The sequence below is a fragment of the Parambassis ranga genome, unplaced genomic scaffold, assembly GCF_900634625.1.
Source record: "Parambassis ranga unplaced genomic scaffold, fParRan2.1 scaffold_123_arrow_ctg1, whole genome shotgun sequence".
NCBI lineage: Eukaryota > Metazoa > Chordata > Actinopteri > Ambassidae > Parambassis > Parambassis ranga.
Genome location: NW_021144701.1, coordinates 30,620 through 55,847, shown reverse-complemented (window position 1 = coordinate 55,847; position 25,228 = coordinate 30,620). Strand labels below are relative to the sequence as shown.

General features: G+C 40.6%; 1 long non-coding RNA gene and 1 pseudogene across 1 annotated transcript; one reads left to right on the top strand and one right to left on the bottom strand.

Annotated features, from left to right (window-relative positions):
- Nucleotides 1-302: 302 nt before the first annotated feature.
- LOC114429375 (maternal embryonic leucine zipper kinase-like) lies at nucleotides 303-6,293 on the bottom strand (annotated as a pseudogene).
- A 14,162-nt stretch (nucleotides 6,294-20,455) lies between these two features.
- On the top strand, nucleotides 20,456-21,185 carry LOC114429378 (uncharacterized). The gene is made up of 3 exons (XR_003669684.1): nucleotides 20,456-20,518; nucleotides 20,604-20,779; nucleotides 21,135-21,185. It is a non-coding gene; the product is annotated as an uncharacterized LOC114429378 (long non-coding RNA).
- Nucleotides 21,186-25,228: the final 4,043 nt, after the last annotated feature.

Sequence of the window (25,228 nt, the reverse complement as noted above, 5' to 3'; positions counted from 1 at the left end):
CCTCTCTCCTCTCTCTCCCCCTCTCTCTCTCTCTCTCTCCCTCCCTTCCTCTCTCCCTCTCTCTCTCTCTCTCTCTCTCTCCCTTCCTCTCTCCCTCTCTCTCTCTCTCTCTCTCTCTCCTCTCTCTCCCTCTCTCTCTCTCTCTCTCTCTCTCTCTCTCCTCTCTCTCTCTCTCTCTCTCTCTCTCTCTCAGCTTAATACCAAATGTAATCAGCACAACATACCACAGTATTCTAGTCTATGTTTTAAAAAAAAAGACAGCTCCCTGCATCAGTCATTCTTTTCTAACAAGAAACGTCATGTTGCTGACAATTATGCTAAAGTTGACTTAAAACCAGCAGTGCTACTGTCAGGAAAGTGCATCATTCAGATACTGGATGCAGAGAGAATGTCTTCCACCAGGTGTTTGTAGACCCAGGCGTCTCCCTTCAGCCTCTGGCGGCGCACTCCGATGACCTCTGGCCTCTGCAGCATGCACACCTCTAGCTCAAACGCCATGGTCACCTTTCCAAAGTCACTGCAGGTCTGACACTTGAGAGTGTACCTGAATGATGGGTGAAGTAAATAATGGTAAAATGACTGAATTTGATAGGAGGAGCAGCATTATGAAAAAAAGGCAGGGAGGCAGCATGTCTTTCTAACCCCTTCTGCTGGAAATCGATGTTTTTCTCCGGCAGGATGGACAGGATCTGGTTGAGCACCTGGTCTGGATTGGTCTGACTGGTCAGAGTCACGTTGTATTGATCCTGGAAGGAGACAGCCATTCATCAACAAAAGTTTATCATTGTAGCTTTTCTATGAACATGGTTTATTGAAGTAAGAAAAATGAAGAAATTATGGTGAGGTCTGTTGTTTCACCATGCTTATACCTTGATTTTGCGGGGCCGTGCTGATGGGCTCGTCTCTTACTCGGGGTGAGCATAGTGATCACCTTATCTAGGCCTCTCTGCAGGGAACCAAACACTTTCCCTGCTCTCTTCTTCTTCCCACTGTCTGTGACGGCCATGTCCAGAGAACAAGGCCTGGAAAGCAAACAGTTTAGCTTAACTTCTGTCACCTGTGACTCACATGTTCTTGTTTTTTTTCCCCCATTTCGGTCTGATTGGCCGACCAAAGACGTGTAAGGACATCGTCCCTTCACTCATCTTGTAGAGCACTCACCTTCGCTCTGGACTAAAGGCCAGTATTTCAAGGTTTGCAGCATCTTTGTTCTCTGCTGCCCTCTTCTTATTCAGCTCCTTAGTTGCACTATCACCACCTACATTTACACATCAAAAAAGTAAAGAATCTAGTTAGCCATTTTCCAATATAAAGGAAGCTGTGACTGCTGCTTTTCTGGTCTCATAAATTTATCATTTCAGCCTTCTGGCACTGTTTTTCTTTTTTTGACACAAGAGTCAATAGTTCTATATTAATAGTACCAGCATTATTATTATTTGGTGTGGTTCAACTACTAACATACAAAAATGATTGAGTCATTAGGAAACTTTTAGTGTTGAAAAAAAACAGATATTATGGAGTGAATGTTTCATCCCAGTTTTAAGTAATTTAAAAGGACAAAACCTCATGGGATGGAATCAAATGTTAAACTGTAAGAACAGCTGTTATGCATATGACTGGCTGTTTTTGGCATTAGAGTTGTAAACACAAAAGGCAAAATGAGTCTCACACACTCGCTCTCTCTCTCTCACACACACACACAACAGAGAGATAGGTTTTAGTGGCAAGAGAACACATGTCACTACAGCCCACGTGGGACAGTGAGCAAAGGAAAGAGACAGCTACACCTGTCACAGCACATGCCTAGGGACAGACACACACAGACCATGGTGTGTGTATGTCACAGGTAGCCTGTCTGCACTGCAGCTCAGAGAGTGGGAGGCTGTAAAGAAAGCAGGGCTGAGCCAGAGTCCGAGGCTTTAACACCAACCAGCTCAGCGGAAGCAAGTTTAGCCAAAAGAAACAAATGAGGCTGGACATCTGAGCAGAGACGTCAATATGACAAATAATTAAGCCTTTAATGACTCTCTTTTCACATTAGTGTCCTCCATTTACAGATAGGTGAATAGAATTAGCCTCCTGATTATAACCTCACCTTTGAGTTGACAGTGATAAGTGTGAGTGAATCTGAGTGTGTGTCCATTTTCTGACATAATGACAGCTAAATCACAGAAATATGAGTGGCTTTGGGATAAAAAAAATGGCCAAATAAAATGAGTTTATTACCAGAAGACAATTTACTTGCAAATGTGTGGCATGTGGATGTGGCACTTGTGATTATGAGAGCTGCATGAGACTGTGAGTGTGGGATAGATAAAGGAAAGAGGGGGGGGGGGTGGAGAGGGGCAGTTGCAAATCTAATCTAATAGGGACGGTACTTCAAGCCCTTGTTTGGAACAACAAACAATTACAGTATTCAAATAAACTGTACTAGTCCTGAAGCTCTGCATTATCTGTAACCAGGAAATTATTCCTACCTTTGGGTGTGACCGCTGTGGGTTTGGTTCCATTTTGATTTTCTTGGATAGCAGTATTCTCCTTGTTTTCACTGGTTCGTTCTTGGTCCCTCTCCTTCTTCTCCTGGCGGTGTGGTGTCGTTTTCCGCCCCCTCTCTGGGGTTGGGCTGTAAGCACACCTTTTTTCCACTGATGGAGATGCCAGCCTCTTTAGGAATCCAACATGAGAAAAGTGGTATGAGTACATTACTCTTGACAGAATCATGCTGAATGTGTGGTCTGTCTGAACAGCACATCAGCTGGACACCAAATTCATTCTCTCTACAACATTTAGTCACTGTATGGGGAATGACTGTCATCTTTAAAGACAGGTAAATGGTTATAGACCAAGAGAAGCTGTCTTGCAGAAGCATTAGCCAAGGTTTACCATGGCAGCTCCCTCCCCTTTTGCCTTTGCTTGTGAACAATCAAATACCACAAAATAAGGGTCTTCTTAGCAGCATCATAGCATAATGTTAGAATACCAAAGAGACTGTCTGACAATCAGGTCTCCCAACCACCCTTCCTCCTTCTGCTTCCTGCTTTTGTTTCAACTTTCACATACCATGTCTTTGTTTGTTCTTTCATCTGGATGACCTCTGACCCCCTGGGGTGTATGCTGTGAGACTGAAACCCAAGGGCAATCATCAATGTAATCTGAGCAAAAGTCCATAGAATCCACAATTACAGCATCTTCATCCTCGCTGAACTGAAATGCGTCTCTTGTCTGAAAATGAACACAAGAAAAAAGGTCCACAACAACATTTAGGTGCAGAGAATCAGTACAAGAAGAACATCCACCTGGCAGTAGCCCTAAATATGTGGAGTATATTGGAGTGGTCCAGAGTCTGACCTGTAGTCCCTGGTGCAGCGGAGAGCAGGAGGAATCATAGACAGCTGGTTGAGGACACAGGCGGACAGGCTTTCCCCTCTGCTTCTTTGACAGCAGCAGCAGGTAGGTGGCTGTGGTGTGGTCATAACGCCACTGTGGGAGGGGAGATGTTTTAAAATCCATCAGAAACCATGCAAAAAAATGCACACAGATCTCTTAAACAGATTTTACAGTGTAGTGAATTCACACACCTCCCTCACAAGCGCTGTGGTGCTCTCTCTCGATCGCTTCATGTTCACTGCCATCTCAGTGATACAGTCTTCATCTATGTGACCAAGCTACAAAAAAAAAGACCAGGACTATCCATTAAAGACCCAAGAGGGACACTTCTAGTTTTATGTCAACACACGAAAACAACAATTTCCAACAAATAATATTGTTGAGTATATAATACAAGGATGTTATTGTTTCAGTAAAAAACCTCGAAATCGACGAATCTTTGATTTGAAACCAAAAGAAACAAGCTACCAAAGAGAACACATATCGAAAGCAAAAGCTGTTTAAGTGTTTGTAATTGTGTGGTTTAAATGTTTGCTAATGCATGCTGTTATAGATGATCCTCTTGTGTCTTTACCAGCTGCCTGCTGTACCATTCCACAGGGCTGTTGTGGTCTTTCATCACCCAGGGATGATCCAGTAGCTGTCTAACAGTCACACGACGCTTGGGGTCCACCTACAGGACACACACAGACACTGCAATTCAACATGTACACTGTGTCTAAAACTATAATACAAGAACAGTTCAGAAACTGATTATTTATGTGAGATAGATATTAATATTGTAAATTCCCAAAACAGACTACTGTGCTTTACTACAGATAAAGATATTAAGTGTACATTGTAAAAGAGGATGGCTCTGTTTCTTTGAAGAAGGACCTTTTTTCCTTGATGTCAGATAGGGTTTTCCTACAGGGAACTGACACCACACTGAATCAAACCGTCAAACTCCATTGACAAAAACAGTTTAGTTAACAGATCTGAATTCCCCCAATGTTAGTTGCCTACAGTAAACAAGCACTTCCTGTGTTCTGCAAGGTGAAATGGACACATCAATAAATGGCAAGTTGGGCAATGATAATATCCCCATTATAGCAATCAATTAGTGAGTGACAGAGATTTTTTTTCCACTGGACCTTTTTTCAGTTGGCTATTTTCTATATTTTATGTTCTTTCAACATCTGTAGATGATGCATGTAGGAATATGGACAAGAACCCCATTCTACCTTGCTTGTGTCAAAAAAGGATAAGGTCAAGATAAAACACAAATAAAACAGCAAACAAACTGACTGAAATGTACCTGCATCATCTGGTTGAGGAGAAGGACGCTCCCTGGAGAGAGCCAGTGTGGGTTGTCATATTTCCCCCTCTGAAAAAAAATATCCACGTCACAAACACTTCAGGAAAAACAAACAATATTCCGGCACTAGCTTAGACTGTAAGACAAAACAACGACTGTCGGTCATGGCCACAAATTATTTAGCAGCACCTCCATAACTTCAACCAATATGCTGGACACACAGCAGAGCTCTTACTGTAATCTTCCTGTAGAGGACTACACAGTTATCATCGTCAAAGGGCAGGTCTCCACAGAGCAGAGAGAACAGCAGCACTCCCATACTCCATACATCAGCCTGGAGGTTACACATTACACAGCAGTATTTCAGCTTCAAGCTCAGTTGTACCGAGTCATGCACCAGTGAATAAGATCAAGAAACCAAGAAGAGGCAGACGCAGCAGAGCAGGCAGGTAATAATTGATCTTTTTTAGTGGAGATCCTGAATGTAAACACAAAGGTTTCTACATGTTAACATTCAACAGTATGCATGTCCTACCTCTGAACCAATATAAGCTCTGCCCTGGATGAGCTCAGGTGCAACGTATGCGGGGGTCCCACAACATGTCATCAGCTCATAACCCAAACCTCCCTGAGAAAGAGGAAACGTGATATGTAGACCAGTATGTGACAGTTTTACCTTAAAGATCAGACTTTTTCATCTGATGATGTACCTTAGGTTTGGCACACAAGCCGAAGTCAATGAGCTTCAAGTTATGATCCTCATCAATCAATATGTTTTCCTAAGATTCAGAGACACAAACATTAGAATCAAGTGTAGTCAAACCCAGACAAACATTTTGTGGTATCTGGCTGTATGATGAAGACTTTTACTGGTTTTAGGTCTCTGTGTGCGTATCCTTGGCTGTGTACGTAGGCCATGGCAGACACAATCTGTCTGAAAAACACCCTGATCTCCTCTTCCGACAGACGGTCCTTTGCTATGATATAGTCAAACAAATCTCCACCTGGGCAGTGCTACAAAGAAGGCAAATATATGAACATAAGATTGTTTTATTCAGAGTCACACATCATCTCTGTCTGTTCGACCTTTACCTCCAGCACCATGAATATCTGGGTGGAGGTCTCTATGACCTGGTACAGCCGACAGATGTGCTGATGACTCAGGTTCTTCATGGCTTCAATCTCCAGCTTCACACGAGGCAAGTCATCCTGTAGAGTTAGAAAGTGAAGGTGCTTTCAACATCGGTTAAATGTGATGTAAACACAGCCGTGTTTATTTTTTTGTTTTGTACATTTTCAAATGGTCCTGCAGCTTGAGGTCATGGTTTGTGTAAGTTTTGTGTTGTACACTTCAGTCAGACTCACCCCGAGATCTTTTTTATTAATGATTTTAATGGCAACCTTCTCTCCTGTCAAGATGTGACGACCCAACTTGACTTTAGCAAAGCCTCCTAAATAAAACACAGCGTCCTTTAACACACAATAGAAATGACACGAAACGACACAAACTGCATTTAGTCCTGAAATTACCCGAGCCGATGGTCTCATAAACCTTGTAATATTTGTAGAGCTCTTCGGCTCGGAACTCCGTCGTCCTTTCCACGGGCATGCTTCCTGCTCCAGCTACACAATAAACCTCCTTCATACGAGATAAAAACAAGGTTTGAAATTACCAACAGGCTTACAAGAACACTGAAATTTGCAGCATTAACATCGCTAATACATTTTAACACTGTAATCTTTATGATAGAGAGTTTAAATACACTCTCTGATAGTTAAGCTATAATTAGTTTGGTTGCCCAGCAACCAAACCAGGCAATCAAACTCTTGTTCTTCTACGTCTTTATTAGTTTGATTGCCGTTGCTAGGCAATCAAACTCTTGTTCTTCTACGTCTTTATTATTATTAGTTTGATTGCCATGGCAATCAACCTAGTGACTTCATACTGTTCTTGTCTTCAGCTGTTTCTCTTTCATATCTTCATAATATTAAAACATTTTCTACTTTTCCAGATAAGAGCTTCATCTTTCTAAATTCTTAACTGTGTTTCAGCAAATTAAGTTCAGATTGCAGATTCTCCAGCAATTCAGAGCAATCACTCACATCAGCGTTCAAAGCAATGCTTCAGCTGCGGCAATCAAACTTGCATTTTCTTCAGGAAATGCTTTTCTAGTTCATATTTATTTCTCTAAAAGAAGTTTGGACATTAGGAGGGTTAGAGATGAGAAGAGCTTGTTACTTACTGCAGTGAAGGATGATGAGGTGAAAGGATCCATCTCTTGCAGGAAAATGCAACTTCTTTACAAGAAGAAACAACGGTGAGTACTCAGGTTGGTGAGTTGTGTCCCAAAAGACTGAAGCTTTGTTGATACGTCTCTATGGTGAAATCAACATTCTATCTATATATCTCTATACCAAAACGTCATCATGATAACGTCATAGCAACATTTAAAAACAAATGTTTGTTTTTCAATTTTCATATGAAACATTGTGTGTTTTATTCAGATATGAAAAAGCCTGCAAATCATTTCCAAACTTTCCAACAGGTTTCAGTAGCTTGAATCAGTTACCACACTATCTTAATATATACTAGAATGCTTTGAATGCTGATGTGAAGGATTGCTCTGAATTGCTGGAGAATCAGAGCAATTCAGAGCTTTGTATGCCTCTGTGTGTCAGCCTGTCACCATGGTAACAGCAGAGGAGGCCTCAAAAACCACTCCAACTTTAAGAGCCTGGCATGCGGAAATGATTCGGAATTAGAAAATTCTGAATACAAGTTTGATAGAGCAGCATCTAATGAGCGTTTTAAGACTAAATGGAGTCTGTAGCTTGAAATTTGTAGGAGATACATTTGGCAGATGACCCTCGTTGAAGGGCTCTCTCATAGACTCCCATGTTAAAAATGACACCGAAATTCCTTAACCCGATGGGCCCGCCGAAGGGCCGAAAACGTACAGGCACTATTACTTCAAATTCTGATCAAATTCTGCCACGGTTGCGGCCATGTTTGTAGTCCAATGAAAGAGGACAAGCTACTGAATCGAATGGTACAAAAAAATCTAATGGACTACAATACCCAGCTGACGTAAAATCCCTGTGTAAAGACTAGACGCAACAACACTAACGCTAGCTAACTACGCGTATGTGTTTGTGGAGGTTGTAGTTGCTTTAGTGTGCTTCAGTGACTTTCGGTGACTTTCAGTGAGTTTCAGTAAGTGTCAGAGGGTTTTTTTAGGTTGTTAGCTAGCGTATCTCTTCATGATACCGTGACGAGAGGGGCATGGAGCAGAATTTCAACGGCAGGAATTTCCGGATTCGTTCGACCCCGTTGCCAGCAACGTTGAACGTTGGAAAAGATAGACCCAGTTTGAGTAAGTTGAGTAAGTTTTGTACATTTATTTTGAAGTGTAAACTATTTGTTGCTAATATCCGTGTTGATCGATAAAATGATTTATTATATATATACGTGTACACAATATAGTAGACAGCAGGGTGGTAGTTGGGGTGAGAGAGGAGGATGCAGAGGATAGTGGTGATGATTGACTGTGGCAACCCCTAAGGGAACAGCTGAACAGAGATGAAGAAGGATGATTCAATCCTATTCAATACTGTCTTTACATATTATTTACATAATATGTGTATTTCAATATGTATGCAATTACAGATAATAATAATTGTTATTATTTTCACAGCCAAGAGGGAAGAGAAGAGGAAAGTGAGGTTCCAGGCCCATCTGGGCTCAACACTGAGGCATCACCTCTCCTTGTTGTTATTTTTATTTTCTTTACCTAATATTTGGTTGGACTTTCATTAATGTACATTAGTTATTAGTTATTATAATAAAAACTACTCTATTTGGAGACAAAATCATACATTTTGATGTTTTTTTCTATTGATTTTACACTGTGCATAATGGTAGAAGTTGATGAAGTGCAAGGTAAATTCATACCCAAAAGCTCCAGTAGATGGCAATAGACTAGTGAAATGGATATAAATTGTATTTTCCAGCCAGTTTCCACTGGAAATGAGTAAGCTAGCTATAGCTATAGTAACCTATTTGGCAATGTGGTGCCAAATTGTGCCAAACTGAGTGTCCGCCTGGTGATATCCTTACTAAAACCTTTGTGAAGGCTTTGCTCTTTGTTCAAATTCTATCAAATTTGGTATATTTGTAGCCAAGGAATAGCTGAATGTGATCAATGGCATCTGTGTACATAGAATCATTGTTAGCATAATGTTTTCCTCTGTCAAATAGGAAAAAAACTCAGGCGAGGATAAAATTGTTACATTTCTCCTGTAGTTTTTTCTAATTTACTCAGGCATACTAATAGACACAATATTTTAAACACTGGAAATGCATTCTCTGAGGTCCCTAGATGTCCCTAGACACCAAGAACATGCATATGCACATTATTATTGTGGTGCATTTCCTCATTTTCTTCGGGAATGTCTTTTTAGGTGATTTTTTCTTTTAATATGGCCAGGGTTTAAAGGGTTATTAAACGTTTCGATTTCCCAAAACAGTTCAAATGTAAACTTCAAAGTTAAACTTTAGGCCGTGGACACGGAGTTTTAACTGTATGCATATGACAGGTACTACATCATATAATACATAATTGTAGATATCAAATATTACATTCGTACTCAGTAACATTCGGTTATGTTATCCTGTCGAAATATTTCATTTACAGACTATGTTGCTGTAAACATAGCCGACGTTAGCAATTACCTACTGTCACAATGTCTTATGTACGCAAGCAAGCTAACGGCTAACACCAGTCAAACATGCATGCCTAAATACCACTAAATACCACTACACAGAGAGCACAATGCCGAACGTTTGCTTCATTGTCTTTTTTCAGAAGTAAGGGGTTCTATCACACTGAAGGGCACACTTAAAGCCCATATAAAGAAAACCAAGACATTTAAACTGTCGACTGAGATTTGTTTATTGTTATTTCTAGTACAGCTTATACATACGCGACATCGCAACAAAACCGGTCTTGTTCTGTCAGAAAGTGTCAAAAGAGAGTGAATAAAATTGTCAAAAACATGTTACTGGCTACCAAAAGAGTGCAGTCTTATCGCTGCAATTCAAAAGTTATCTCTCTTCTTCTCCTCCTCTCATCCTGCTGCTCCAAATGTTTACACACAGGCACAAAGATGGCTCGTTGTAAAGCCCCGGCCCTAAGCTTTCGATTGATACCTCGTTTGACCAATAGAAAGAGCTACAGCCAATCCCAACGAACGGGGATTGGCTGTTTGTCCCCCTATCACACGAGTCTACTTGCTTACATGCTAAATCTGATCCAATGAGTGTGTAGTGTGTGGAGCCCATCAATAACGCGATAACCGAGAGGCGTTAAATGACAAACAGAAAAGTAGGAAAAAAGAAGGAAAAGTTTGCAAACAGTAAATAAAATGTTTATATAGATTAGATGAGTTGTGTTGACGTGATTATAGTTATTAAATGTAGTGTTTTTCTTCTCTCTCTCTCTCTGTTTTCAGTGCAGAATGGCTTGCAATCAGTGGCGAAACACTCGCAAAAGAGCCATTAGAAGAGTTAATGCCACCCTTGATTCCTTGGAACCCTTATCTGGCAATTTTGAGACAGAGTTAGCTCAGGACAATGATGTCGAAAACTCATCTGTCAGTTCTCAATTGTGTGATGTAGACATGACTGAAGAGGGTGTTAGAAATGAAATTGAACATGATGAAAGTTCTGATGATGACAGTGTTTCCCATTCCAACCTAGAATCTGATTTATCAGACTGGGCAGTTCGGTTTCATATATCTTTAGCTGCTCTCTCAGCACTTCTCTCCATACTCAGGTTTTATCATCCTTTCCTTCCAAAGGATGGCCGGTCTTTGCTAAAAACAAAAACAAATTACGATCTGGAAAATGTAGCCGGTGGTTCTTTCTACTATTTTGGAGTCATAAATTCATTTACTAAGATTTTTGAAAAATTATCAAGCAAAGTTCCGGATAGACACTTGTTTAAATTACAGTTAAATATTGATGGGTTACCACTTTTTAAAAGTTCCTGTGTTCAGTTCTGGCCAATTTTGGGCATGTTACAGGATCTAGATTGTTTAAAAAGACCTGTATTGATTGGGCTGTTCTGTGGTCAATCCAAACCAACTTCCTTGGCAGAATATTTGGCGGCTCTTGTTAGTGAGCTAAAAAAGTGTGCAGATGGATTTGTCATAGCTGGAAAGACATATTTTATCAAAATAAGTTCAGTCATATGTGATGCTCCAGCTAGAGCTTACATTAAAGCCATCAAATCTCACACTGGTTATTCTGGATGTGACAAATGTGTTCAGTCAGGTGTTTACAAAAACCACTGTATGACTTTCCCAGATATGCATGCTGTTTGTAGAACTGATGAGCATTTCCAAAGTTGTAGGGATGAAGATCATCATCAGGGACACTCACCTTTTTCTGAGTTGAGTATTGGTATGGTTAGCTGTTTCCCCCTCGATTACATGCATTTGGTGTGTCTTGGTGTGGTACGCAAACTTTTAGATTTGTGGATGGGTACTACTGGGCCTACTGTACACCTGAGGAGGTGTACAGTAATTTCATGTTGCTTTCGGTGGCCATTCACATTTTAGCTAGTCCTTCGTTATGTCTTGTTTTAAATGATTTTGCTCGTACATTACTCTTCTCATTTGTGGAACATTTCAGTCACTTATATGGCAGCCACTTTGTGGTATACAATGTACACGGTCTAGTTCACCTCAGTGACGACGTCAAAGTTCATGGTCACTTAGACCTCATTTCTGGATTCCCTTTTGAAAATTATTTACAAACATTAAAAAAAATGGTCAGGAAACCACACAGCCCTTTGTCACAAGTAATCAGGCGTGTCGCTGAATTGGACAGTACTGAAATGAATGATGGGAAACAAAAGACCTTTGCCAAACAGCAGCACAGAGAAGGACCAGTCCCTCAGTCAATGGGCACCACTGTAAAGCAGTTCAAACAACTTTTTATGGATGGTGTTGCTATTAAGACCTCATATGGTGACAATTGCATGAAAATTGATAATGATATTGTTCTAGTGCAAAACATTCTGCTTTATGAGGGACTATACTATGTCATGTACAAGAAGTACACAAAAAAAGATAATTTTTTTAGCTATCCTGTAGACTCCTCTGAAATAGGCATCCTTGCTGTTTCTGGTCTGTCATCAGAGATTAAATGTGCACAACTTAACAGGATAGAAAAATATGTCAGAGTTCCATTAGAGACTGGGGGCAGCTTTGTTGTTGTTCCCCTTCTACACCTTAATTAATCCCCAACTATATTATTATAGCTGTATATTGATTTAGTAGCCAAGACTTCCAAGCAGTTTTGTTATTATTTTCTGTGATGTAAATACTAGGTGCTTCTATTAATGCATTTGGGAAACACTGTCAGTTAGACTGACTGCTAGAGAAATTTAGTCCATAACCTCTTTTCATCATAATACACACACAATTGCTATTATTAAAATGTCATCTATCTTCGCCAAAATATTAAAGGTGTGTAATTTTCCAATGACAGATGTAGTCGGATTGGCTTACATCTGGCTCAGGTCAGAACGCAAATACGGCTAGTGAATCCCACTAGCTCTGTGATACTTCCAGGTTCACAGGGACAGTGTCCGGGTCGCATACAAAAGCCACATGTAAACAACCGTCGAACTACGACAGCTTTGCCCCGAGTTTATTTTCGACGGGGCTACAAAGGAATAAACTGCTTTTTGAACCGAAAAAAACCCCAAAAGAACAAGAGACACAGGACAAAAAAACAGCACGACGCATAATAATAATAATGCATTGGTCTTATATTGCGCTTTTCTGCTCTGTTGGGCAGGCACTCAAAGCGCTTACATTGAGATGCATTATTCTTTCACACCACATTCACACAGTGGCAGTGGTGAGCTACCAGTGGTAGCCACAGCGCCCCAGGGGGAGACTGACGGAGACGTGGCTGCCAAGGTGCGCCTACGGCCTCTCCGACCACCGCCGCATGCACGCACGTGGTCCTGTTGTGGCCTGAACAGACTCTGTATATTACGAGGTGCCACCTAGAGGTTTGGAGGACAACAATCAAGCCGGATTAAGCTGGATTGAGCGCGGACACATGTGTTTTAGCCAGGTTTGAAAATAGGTCTGAACGTATCCAGCTTAAAGGCTATCCAGTATCAATCCTACACTAGCTGGATTGACTTTCTTCAATGTGAACCTTAGTGGGCTGTACACAGGGGCGGAGTGGGACAACTTTTCAGCTCGGGAGTTTAATGGCTAAGACTGGCCCATTATTCACCACATGAAAAATTAGCACGTATTTTTACCACAAAATATATGTTTTATTACAGTATGGAAAATATTAATAAATAACAAATAAATCCTGGCCTGCTTCTTCTTGTTCCTGTGCCTGTTTTTGCTTTACCCTGGACTACTGCAGACTCACTGGGCACTGTCATTCTTTCCCTTCTCTCAGCATCTGCCTCACCTATGAAATAATATATAAATGGAAATGCTAATGCCAGGACACAAACAGCATCTTTGTTATGTTAATGTATCAACACAATGAACAGTCCTGAAAAACAACTTTTGTTACATCTTTTTTACTTACCAGCACTCCATTCAGATGTGCCTGGGCCCTCCCTAATTTCGGTTTCATCAATATTGTCTGCCTGGCTTTGCTCCTCAGATGCTACAAAAAGCAAGCCATAAGGGAATTCTTTTACAGCACACTTACTGAACATTAAATTATTTAATTATTATTCTTCTTATTATTATTTATTAAATTATTTAGATAAGGCTACACTATTTAAATATATTATATATTAGGCCTATGTAAATTCATTTTAATAGCCATTGCCTATGTAGCCTATACAATGCATGAATATTTATTTTTTAAATGTTAGTCTATTGTTTAGTTTAGTTAGTTACTAATTGTGGTAACGTGTGTAGCTGAATGTATTTATGCTAGTTTTAGTTAAATTATCAATTAGGCCTAACGATATATGTCCCTTATCATTTGCCTCTTCTGTCTTCTTGAGAATATGTCAGTGAGCTTTGCACATTTGGCAGCATCCTCAATCAATGCAAGAACTTTAACCTGGCTTTTTCAGCCCACCTGGTCTCTTCCTATCCGTTTTTACCCGCTTCTCAGCCTCCTGGCCTGCTTCGCTTCTCTGACGTCTCGACTTTTGGTAACAGTGAGCTATGCAAAGGGGTGTTTGTGTGAAATGGTAGCTCCCAAACTCCCCTCTGTCATAAGAGACAGGTCGATTCAGCGCGAACAGCGCTGCAAAGAATCGTTTATATTCTACCATGATTACTACTATTCCTCGTCGCCGACCGGCCCACCGGGAATCCTCCCGACTCTTCCGATTACCCACATTACACCTTACATAAGTGATGCCAAAAACTGAATTTTTTTGTTGTTGTTGTTGTTTTTGTAGAGTACAAACCCTACACACAAATGAAAAGAAGCAGATGTCACTTAAAAAGAATGTCAACCCTACAACCTGCGTCTATTACTGTGTGATGACTGACAGATGTGACGGCTAGCTGTGAATTATCCTAACACAGGTTTGAAGCTGCAGCCAGCACTTCATTAGTCACTCCCAATGGCATAAATATGAACATCCTGTGGGGTACAACTAATTAGCTCACGTTGCTGCCAGCTCTTTTTTTTAGCATTACAAGGCTGTCAGTATGAGGCAGGTTGGCGAACAAAAATGTCACTGGTTCTAATTCCCAGTCCAGCTGGGAGATCTTGGCAGAAAAAAACAAAATGACAAAAATCAGTGCTGTCCCTCAGCATGACATTTAACCCCCACCTAGAGTGTTTTTATTTAAAAAGAAGGGCAATGGCTTTTATTAAGGACACTGAGATCATGTTCTCTGTATTTTTGCAGCCTTGGAGGAGATTACGGAACACGTTATTTTTTTTAAGCAGGCATTTGATTTATGCCAGCATGTAAGGACATATTTAATATATGGGATACCACAGTGGAGCTTGCTGGCAGTTATATCCTAATTGCTTATATACATTACAGTCCATGTTTATACTTGTTTAATAGCTGGGCAAAGAACAGCCTGGGGGCAGAATCAGTGCACCCCGTGGACTGCTTTAACTCCCTGTTACACTTTCGGGTCTGCCATTCACAAATTTGGTTGTTTGTCATAAACATTATTACTTTAATTTGCATGTCCATACTGAGCTGTGGGAGACCCTGACACACAGTGTGCACCCACAGTGAACCCAGAGTGCAGGAAGAGGAGTAGATTCTCACATTGATGAGAATGTAACAACAGAATAAAACGTCTAAAGGTTAATGAGTTCAACTGCGAAGGCAAAAACATCAAACTCACAAAATGGGAGCAGGTACGAGACATAGACCAACTGACAAAGACAAAAGGGGGCACAGGACTGTGAGCCCCCGTTACACATACACAGGTATCTGTAAAAAGACTTTTCCCTTCGTTTGTGCCTTTCATTTACACATAAACTAACTAACTATTCTAAAAACTCTGGCAAAAGTGGAGAAAAACAGTTTGCGTCAGTCTGCGTGTCAGTTTGTGTGACCTTCTTTTGTGTAGTACGGCTCCTAGAGCAGCTGTTGTCTAGTAATGTAAGCCTTCCGGGTAGCATTTGCATTTCTGTTGGTGTGAGCGCTTTTGTACATGTTTGCATACAGCTCCTCTTACTGTGTAGAGGAGCAGAGACATATTAGGTCTCCAGGTTCAGCAATTTTGGAACAACTTCTGACACAAAGGCTTCTGATTGGCTTGCACGGCTTTCTCCTTCTTCCTACACTGCCATCCACAGGCCTGGCGTAGTCATGACAGCTCTTGGGAGTGTATTTACGCGTGTTAATGTAAACGGAAACTTTTTTGAAAATGATGATGTATGGAAAATAGAGGAAAGGAAATATTTGCTTTTCAAAATACCTGGCTATGTGTAAATGGGGTGTAATACACAAGGCGGTAACAAGACACAGGTGAGAACAATCAGGGCAGGGCAGGTAATCAACACACATACACAAAGGGAAAACCAGACTTTCAAAATAAAACAGGTGCTGTGCTTTACAAATTAATCATAAAGGAAGCAGACAGTGTGTGTAAAACCAACTAAAAGGGGGATCATGACACAGTATCCAATTAACTATATTATTTATTTAAAAAAAGCCCTTTGCTTTCTTTATGGAGGTTGAAGTGACCCTAGTCAATATTTCAGTTGTGTTCACTATCGTGTTTCTCCTTGTGTTTTAAGGTGATCTTTACCTAACCCCACACTTTTATGCCTAACCTTAACTGGGAGTTATTTTATGGCAAATCCAGCCTCAAACCTCAGACTTCTGAGTGAAAGTCCACCATGTTGCTTGTACCTCGAACATCCCTAACTCTGCCTCTTAGGCTATGTTCAGACTGCAGGTCTTGATGCTCAATTCGGATTTTTTGGTGTAATCCGTTTTTTGTTTATTTGAAGAGGATACGATGTCTCACAATGTGTGCTTGTGTGGCTTTGTTTATGTGAATGTCCAATCGTAGCCAACATAATTACAACCAAATAATATTAAAAAGAACGCTGAGAAGGAAGAGAGCAGTAGCTGCAGCGTCTGTGCAGAGATGTGTGTGGGTGTGGAGTGGTGGGATAGTGACGTGACTGCTTTTAGAGACACTGACTTCATTCATAACATTCATAATTTTAGAATGACGAGAACCTTTGAATACGTCTGCGAGCGCCTTTCTGTATCACTTTCATGGCAAGACAGTCGACATCTTCCTCTTCTGTGAGCAAGCTGTTGGAGTTTGGCTCTACTTCCAGGCAAAAGGCAATTGATGCTGAGAATACCTGGTTTCTGCCCGCTCCTGTGTCGCAGAATTGTGACGTCAGTCTTTCACTGATGCAAAAGTCGGATATATGCCGCATAGCCGTTCAGACTGAGGTCGCATTGCAAAAAATGGGATACATATCTGATTTAGGACCACATATGAAAGTGGCCTGGGTCGGATATAAAAAATCGGAATTGAGCTGTTCAGACATGACAATATCAGATACAGGTCAAATTTGTGCAAAAAAAAAAAAATCAGATTTGGGTTACTTTGCAGTTACCTGCAGTCTGAACCTAGCTATGTCCTTATTTGGATTTTGTTTGGCTGGTTTGGTCCCATGTTTTAATGACATTGGTCAATAATTTGTTTATTTTTTGTGATGACATGAAAAAAATAATTTCTCACTGTAGCTTTAGTGAGTGGAACTCCAATCAGCAGGCAGTGAGTCCAACCTAACTCCCAGGTTATCAATTATAGGCAGTGTGAGCTGCGATCTTAATTATGCAAAAATGTAAGTTTTTAATATAATTAAAACTAGCAAGTCATACAAAAGTTAATACCCCATATCACTCAGTGTCAGCATCTCTACAGCTTGATGAAGAGAAGACAACTGTCATTAAAACAGCCATTTTTGAGAGCCAGAGGCATACAAACTAATACTTACATACTCACATCTGAGCAAATCTCCAAGGTGGTCCCTTAATTATGACACCAAAAGTATTCAAATACACCTTGTGGTTGCTGAGATATACTCAATTCATTTTGGGCATAGCTGATGCCTTAAAAAATAGGCTTGGGGTAGATAGGGTTAAGTGCTTCTTGAAGAGTGTTGTGTGTGTAAATATTTTATAAAAAATAACAGATTTTTCTTACCTTCAAAAGCAAGACGGATGATGTGTGACATGCTGGGAGGTCATTTTGTTTTATTTTACCTTTAAAAATCATTTAAATGAGCATATTGTTATCAGCATGTTAATGGTGAGAAAAATGAAAAGAAGAAACCATCTAAGTGTGAATCTTAATTTGAGTAATGGCTTGTTAAATCTCATGTTCAGCATCACTTCATATATTAATTGAGGCCAAACCTGTGACTCAGGTGTTAATTATCACCTGTTTCATATCATACCACATAAAATGTAAAGCTATATGAGGGAGACAAAATTAAAAGCTGATTGTTTCTCTCTCTCTCTCTTGTATCTTGGATCTGAGGTACCTGATATACACATACTTTAAAGGTGTTTTTTTAATAGGGGAGACACATAAACATAAATCAGATGTTGTCACACACTGCACTGAACACTAAATAACAATTTCAATGTTTGCCTGAGTTTGGACAAAGTAATTAACCTGCATTGTGTCTGTTTGGGTTGTGTTTGTGAGAATTAAAGAAAGAAATGTGGGCTAAAGAAAGACAGCAAGAACAAAGACATCTGTTATAGCATAACAAAGTATACATAGTGTAAAATGTATAGTATAGTATAGTATAGTATAGTATAGTATAGTATAGTATAGTATAGTATAGTATAGTATAGTATAGTATAGTAAGGCTTCATGTAAGGAGTAGCTCGTCACCTCGTTTAGAACACACATATGTGCTATAAAAGTATACATAAAAACTACTTAATACTTAATATTAATATTTATTCAGGCAGCCATGTGTGCATTTGTAAAACTATTTTCCTGACATAACTCTTTCAGCAAGAAAGCTTACAGTCACTTGAACCATGGTCCTCTCCCACTGACCTGCTGGCCCCCAGCCTTCATGCTCAGCAAGGTGGATTAATAAAATGTGAGCAGCTACAAGCTGTTGGACGTGTGCATGACAACAACAAGGTGTCAACTGAAATGAACTCTGTAGTGCTGTATTATTCTGCAGCTCTTACATCTGTGCTTGGACACCCAGGACATGCTGACATTTACTATCATAACAGCAAACAGAGGCGTGTCAGCAGAGATGCTGGTGCTGAAGTGCTTTGGTGCCATCTAGTGGTCACAGTAAGAATGTACAATTCTAAAAAACTTCACAGCCAAAACAACATGTGTCCACTTTTGGATTCATTTTGGTCTGTGGTGCGGAATTCCAGAGACAACAATGACCCTGACAGAAAACTTGCAGCTGCAGTTGCAATCTACTGAATTACAATCAATCTTTAGCTCACTCTAAGCTGTTTTTAGTAGCAACAATCTCAGAAATGAACAAGCGCGGGGCATTCTGGGTGATTTGTCTCTTGTTTTTTTCTCTTGTCTTGTCACTCAATTTCAAAGCAGGATGAACAGTGTAGTGAAGAGCAGACTGAACCAGGACACACCATAATGTACAGTTTACACCATTACCTAACAACAATGAGGTGGTTAAACACTGTATTGATGACTGGTCGATTAAATATTTATCATCTATATTTTTATGAGCATTTGTATTTTGTTAAATTCACTTTTTAATTAATATTTGTTTACCATATTATAAAATAGGCTCATTTCATATAGTATCTCTCATGTGTTAATTTCATACGGAGCACCTTGAAGGCCGCTGCCTGACAGCCTGAGAGCAGGGCCTGATTGTCCCGGGTTCCTTAGCAACGGTTGCTAACAACACTTCAGACAGCTGCCGCTGCGGTGTACTGGTGTCCTGCAAAGGTTCGGTGGGTTCCCAAGCGTACAGCTGGTCAGATAAACTTTTATTTATTCTTACACAGCACAACACACACATTTCACACACCTGATATAGTTTAGCTAAGTACGAGCAAGCTAAATATTTGATGTCTTCTGTAACACCGTTAGCATTTTGGTTATTTTGATGACCTGTGTATTTAAAATTAGATTTCAATATCTTAAATAGACTAAATAGGAAACGTGACAGAGGACAATGATATTTCCATTAAGACATTCGTTCATGTTTTCTTGTTTAAAGATTTGGCTGCATTTGGTGTAAACATGTCTCGAAGAAGGTCGTCCTCGAGCACAGGTGGCACAGGTGATGTGTGTTTTTTTGTTTTTAAATCTTGTAATTATTATCAGTTGTATTGTTGTTTGGTTGAAATATCTGTAATGTTAAATAACGTTTTTAAACAGAGTTAGAGAAAGCCAAACTTGAGGACCTGCAGAGACGAGTGAGGACCATGGAGAGAGAGAATGAGGCCTACAACCGCAAGACCCAGAGACAAATCTACAAACAAGAGTGAGCGCACTTACCATACTGTAACTCACACACTGTATTTGTGTGTGTGTGTCTGTTGTATATCTGATCACATGTTGACTTGGATGAAGGCAGGAGATTGAGAATCTGCTGAAGGAGCAGGAGGAGCTCCGTGAAAAGCTCAGCGCGTGTAAGAGGCGCAAAGAGATGAAGACTGAGGACATCCAGCGTCTTCAGAAGCTGCTCCAGCATAACCATGCTTTGGATGAAGAGCTAGAGAGAGAGAGGCAAAAACAAAAGGACTTGCAGAGAAAGGTCTGACTGTATATCGTGTATGTATTTCATCATTTCATGTTGATTCATATTTTTTACTTTTGACTTTAATGCGGGCAGATTTCAAACCTGGAGTCCGAGATGATGGAAGCGAGAAGAGGAGCTGTCAGTCTCTGTGTTAGGTCAGAGGTACAGAGCACTCAGAAATCTGTGGAAGGAGAGCTGCACAGAGTGAGTCATCAAACTCATTGCTACAGCATAAACAAACAAAACAAAGCCATTCTGTTGTTTACTTTATGTTCATCTCTGTCCAGGCCACCACTAAACTCAATGAGCAGTTAGCAAAAAACAGCCATCTGAAGGAGAAGCTGCAGAGTCTTCTTAATGAGCGTCACCATTTCCAGCAGCAACACAACAAGCTGAACAAGGTTACAACTCTTATCATATCATCACCATGGGCACATTGTTGATTTCTCCTTCAACACTTTATTAGCAGATATATTTGTATCGCAGGAACTGCAGGAACTCCACAAGAAGAACGCAGAAGTTACCAACCAGATCAGCGCTGCTAACGAAGAAAGGTGAGCTCCTGAGACAGCCAGTTGTGTTAAATGGAAGGAAACCTCTGAGATGTTGCAGCTCATATCTGGAACTGGTATACATAAGGGTGGAGGCTCAGTCCAAGCTGACCGTGCTGAGGGAGACAGCGGAGAAGGAACACGCTCACTTTAACGCTGAGATGAAGGAACTGGAGCGGGTTATTGCACAGCAGAGCAGCCTGAAGAACTTCATGAGCGTCAAGGGCAGCGAGAGGAGCGACCACAAAATGGGAACCAGGCAATGTAAGAGGCAGGCGGCCCGCATGATGTTGTAGCTAATGTGTCTAAAGTTTTAGCAGTGCTAACAGTTCCAATAATTGTATCATTCATTTTTCATCAATGCAAAAAGCCACAGCGGAAAAGGACAAAAGTACAAACAACATGTGTTTCTCAGTAGAATTCATGTAGCAGGCAATAATGTTGCACATACAATACAGTTACACATTTGTGTGTCCTTGTGTCATTGTGAATACAGGCACTAAGACTAAAGAGAATAATGAATGATAAACATAACATTGTGATGCTAATGCTAACCCTGCTGATGAAGATGAGACTGGCGCCTCACTGATGTGAATCTGATGTGTTTTGTGTTTCTCAGTGTCAGAGCTGAAGGAGCAGAGGAGGGGGGACTCACAGGACGTGTCTCTGGACGTTCTGGAGGACATGTTTAGGAAACTTCAGACTGTGACAGGAGAGGACAACCTGGACCTGCTGGTGACCAGGTTCATCCAGGGTGAGTCTCATATTCTGCACACAGTTTATGTCAGGATTATAATCCTCTTGCATTTGTACATGAGTACATTCAGACCCCGTTCAGTCTTGTGTAATCAATCAGAACAGCACAAAAATCCAGTTAAAGCTGGATTAGATAGATCCACCTCACAGAGGTGGATTGAGCTGGGTTTGCTAAAATCTGGCTAAGGTCTGAACACGAATGTGGCTAGCGACATCAGACTTCTGGGTTCATGGGGACAGTATCTGGGTCACGCCATGTGTAAAACATCCACTGAACTACCAAAGATTGAACTACCAGATTTGATCCCGCTCTAGCTAGACCAACTTTCTCCAGTCAGAAGGGGGTCTCATTAAATGGAAACACACTGTATCTCCCTGCTGTATTGTATTGTATTGTATTGTATTGTTTCCCCCTGTAGGTGAGGAGGAGAACTTTGCTCTCTTCAATTTGGTGAACGAGCAAAACAAAGAGATTGATGTATTAAAGAATGAAATTAGCCAGGTGAGTTTGATTTGAAGGTCTCACACATTACAATGAACCTGTTGATGAAGATTCTCAGTCATCCGGGTCATTTTTATTCAGTTGGTTAAAGCAAAGCTACTGGACCTGTAGAAATTCTACAAGTCCAGTTGCCTTGCTGCAACCTTCTGAATTACATTGAAGACAGTGGTTTGCTGGGTCATTTATTTATGTATTTGTGCTGTGAATGAGTTTAGATCCAAACAAACATGGAGCAGGCTGAAGCCAAAGGTCGGCAGCAGGAGCAGGATTATGACTCTCGGCTAAGAGACGTCCAGGAGAGATTAAAGGAGGCCGAGTCTCAGGCAGAGGATTATGAAGACCAAGCCACCATCATCAGCAAAGTCCTGGAACAGATTAAAACAGGTTTTTTTCACAACCTTGTGACTTCCAGCTGTTAAATCGAGTCATCAGTTAGAACATTGATACTCGAATACTTGATACTCCTCCCTCTCACAGGAGTAAACAGCACCTTCTCCAGCCTAGAGTGTGACCGCTCACTGATTGACGACATGGTGGGCTCCTCCACAAGCGTCACCGACAACAACATCATGTCCTACCTGGGTTTAGTAGAACAGAAGACAGATGAGCTGCTCACCATCCAAGCGTTCCTCAGATCTAAAGTCTGCTACCGCTGCTTGTGTTTTCTCACTAATATTTGTACATGTTTTCATTTCTGAACCTGAAATACAGTTTGTTTCTATAATATTTATCATTCTTACAGGATGCAGAAAAGGACTCTGATCCAGACGAATTCACTTTGGTTCAAGATCCAGAAGGTGCTGCTGTCAACAGGTCAGACTTTAGATCACTTCATTCTGACAGCTTCATGTTTGTCAGTAAATGATGTAAAAGTTGATGGCTGTGTCTGTGTTGACTCATCAGTGAGTGTGATGCAGAGGAGTCTTCCGATGAGGAATATTGAAGGGGGTGAGTTCAAACAAAGTTCCTCTCCGAAGTTAGTGTGAGATCATGTTCATCATTTGTTTGTGTTTATCTGGAAGTAATTTGTATGTTTTTTTGGTTCCTCCCAACAGACAGCAACAAAAGCCAGTCTGCAGAACAAGGGAAGTCAGAGGACACGTCCACCTGAGGAAGGCCTGGATGGATGTTTCTTATCCATGTCAACATAAGTTTGAGTTCAAATAAACAAAGTAGCCTATGCATGTAACAGAGTTCGAGTATTAAGTACATTAGATCCCAAAAATCTGAGGTGCACTCTAAACTACACTCTAAAATTCCGATGTATCAGAAACTCACTTACATAGAAGGATCTGAAAAGTTTTGAATGCTGTGATTTTGTCACATTTCTTCAATTGTTCTCATGCTGCTCACAAGCCACCAGTACATCCGTGGAACCTCTGGAAACCTCTGGTGACGAGCCATCGAACTCCTGGATAGGAAGACACAGCAGTTCCACCACTGTCAAATACTTGCTAAACATAAGATCCTAATTGAAAACATGATTACAGTGGTATGCAAAAGTTTGGGCACCCCTATCATTTCATGATAATTTGCTCTACCTTCCTAAGAGAAGATCACAGCGACGAGGTTTGTTTCCTCCAGAGATGCAGACATCTGAGTGTTTTCCAGATTGACATCCTTAGAGTAGAGATTTATTATAATAAAATTTAATGTAAAAAATGTAATGTGCAAAAGTGTTGGCACCCTTTTTATCACATTCATTTCAAGACCTGTAGGGGTTTATAAAGCAGGTTGAAGCACAAAACTGCTTTGATTAGCTTGTTAGATCTTCAGTTACAAAGACAGCTGGAATCAATCATGAAAAAGCTGTTTAACATAGGTAACTGCTGCTGTACTTGTCCTAGGTTCTTTCTTAGAGAGTAGACACATGGGGGCCTCTAAACAGCTCTCCGCTGACCTAAAACAAAGATAATTCATTATCATGAATTAGGAGAAGGGTACCAGAAATGATGTGAAAGGTCTGGACTGTCTGTCTCCACTCCCAGAAATGTAGTGCAGGAATGGAAGAGCACAGGAGTAGCCACTGTAAAGGATAATATGTGGTAGGCACAAATAAAGATAAGACTGAACTCCATGAGAAGAACTTATTGCCTACATTTTGGTGGAGCCTGAACCCCCTTAAGAGCAACAGAGGCAAGAAAAATTCCCTTTTAACAGGAAGAAACCTTGAACAGGACCCTAGCTCATAAGGAAGAACCTTCCTGCTGACAGTCGGCCGGGTGGAGGAGAAGAAGAGGGAGACAGGACAGAGAGGATGAAGGAGAGAGAGAGAGAGAGAGAGGAGCAAACATGCACAGACATCATACATTACCCAGATAGCAAACCTTTTGGCTGTGGCTTGGCATACATCTGGCATTTTTTGGTTGTGTTTTGGCACAGCATAAAGGCTTTGGCCAAACTTTGGCATGGTTATGGATTACCATAAAAGACACGAGTTATGGCATATGTCTGGTTTGCCAAAACCCTGGCATTTGGCTTCATTGTGGTGTGGTTATGGCTTACCTTAATACATCAAAAGGCGCCAACGGTATTCCATCATATGGCTGAGTTATGGCATATGTCAAGTCAACCCAAAGATTGTGTAAAGAGCGGGACAGCATCGTGACGTATTCGGGTTGCATTTTGGCATCTTTCTGGCAAGCCAAAAGACTGACCGATGCTACTAGCGTATCTCTTCATGATACCGTGACGAGAGGGGCATGGAGCAGAATTTCAACGGCAGGAATTTCCGGATTCGTTCGACCCCGTTGCCAGCAACGTTGAACGTTGGAAAAGATAGACCCAGTTTGAGTAAGTTGAGTAAGTTTTGTACATTTATTTTGAAGTGTAAACTGTTTGTTGCTAATATCCGTGTTGATCGATAAAATGATTTATTATATATATACGTGTACACAATATAGTAGACAGCAGGGTGGTAGTTGGGGTGAGAGAGGAGGATGCAGAGGATAGTGGTGATGATTGACTGTGGCAACCCCTAAGGGAACAGCTGAACAGAGATGAAGAAGGATGATTCAATCCTATTCAATACTGTCTTTACATATTATTTACATAATATGTGTATTTCAATATGTATGCAATTACAGATAATAATAATTGTTATTATTTTCACAGCCAACAAGAGGGAAGAGAAGAGGAAAGTGAGGTTCCAGGCCCATCTGGGCTCAACACTGAGGCATCACCTCTCCTTGTTGTTATTTTTATTTTCTTTACCTAATATTTGGTTGGACTTTCATTAATGTACATTAGTTATTAGTTATTATAATAAAAACTACTCTATTTGGAGACAAAATCAATTCTATTGATTTTACACTGTGCATAATGGTAGAAGTTGATGAAGTGCAAGGTAAATTCATACCCAAAAGCTCCAGTAGATGGCAATAGACTAGTGAAATGGATATAAATTGTATTTTCCAGCCAGTTTCCACTGGAAATGAGTAAGCTAGCTATAGCTA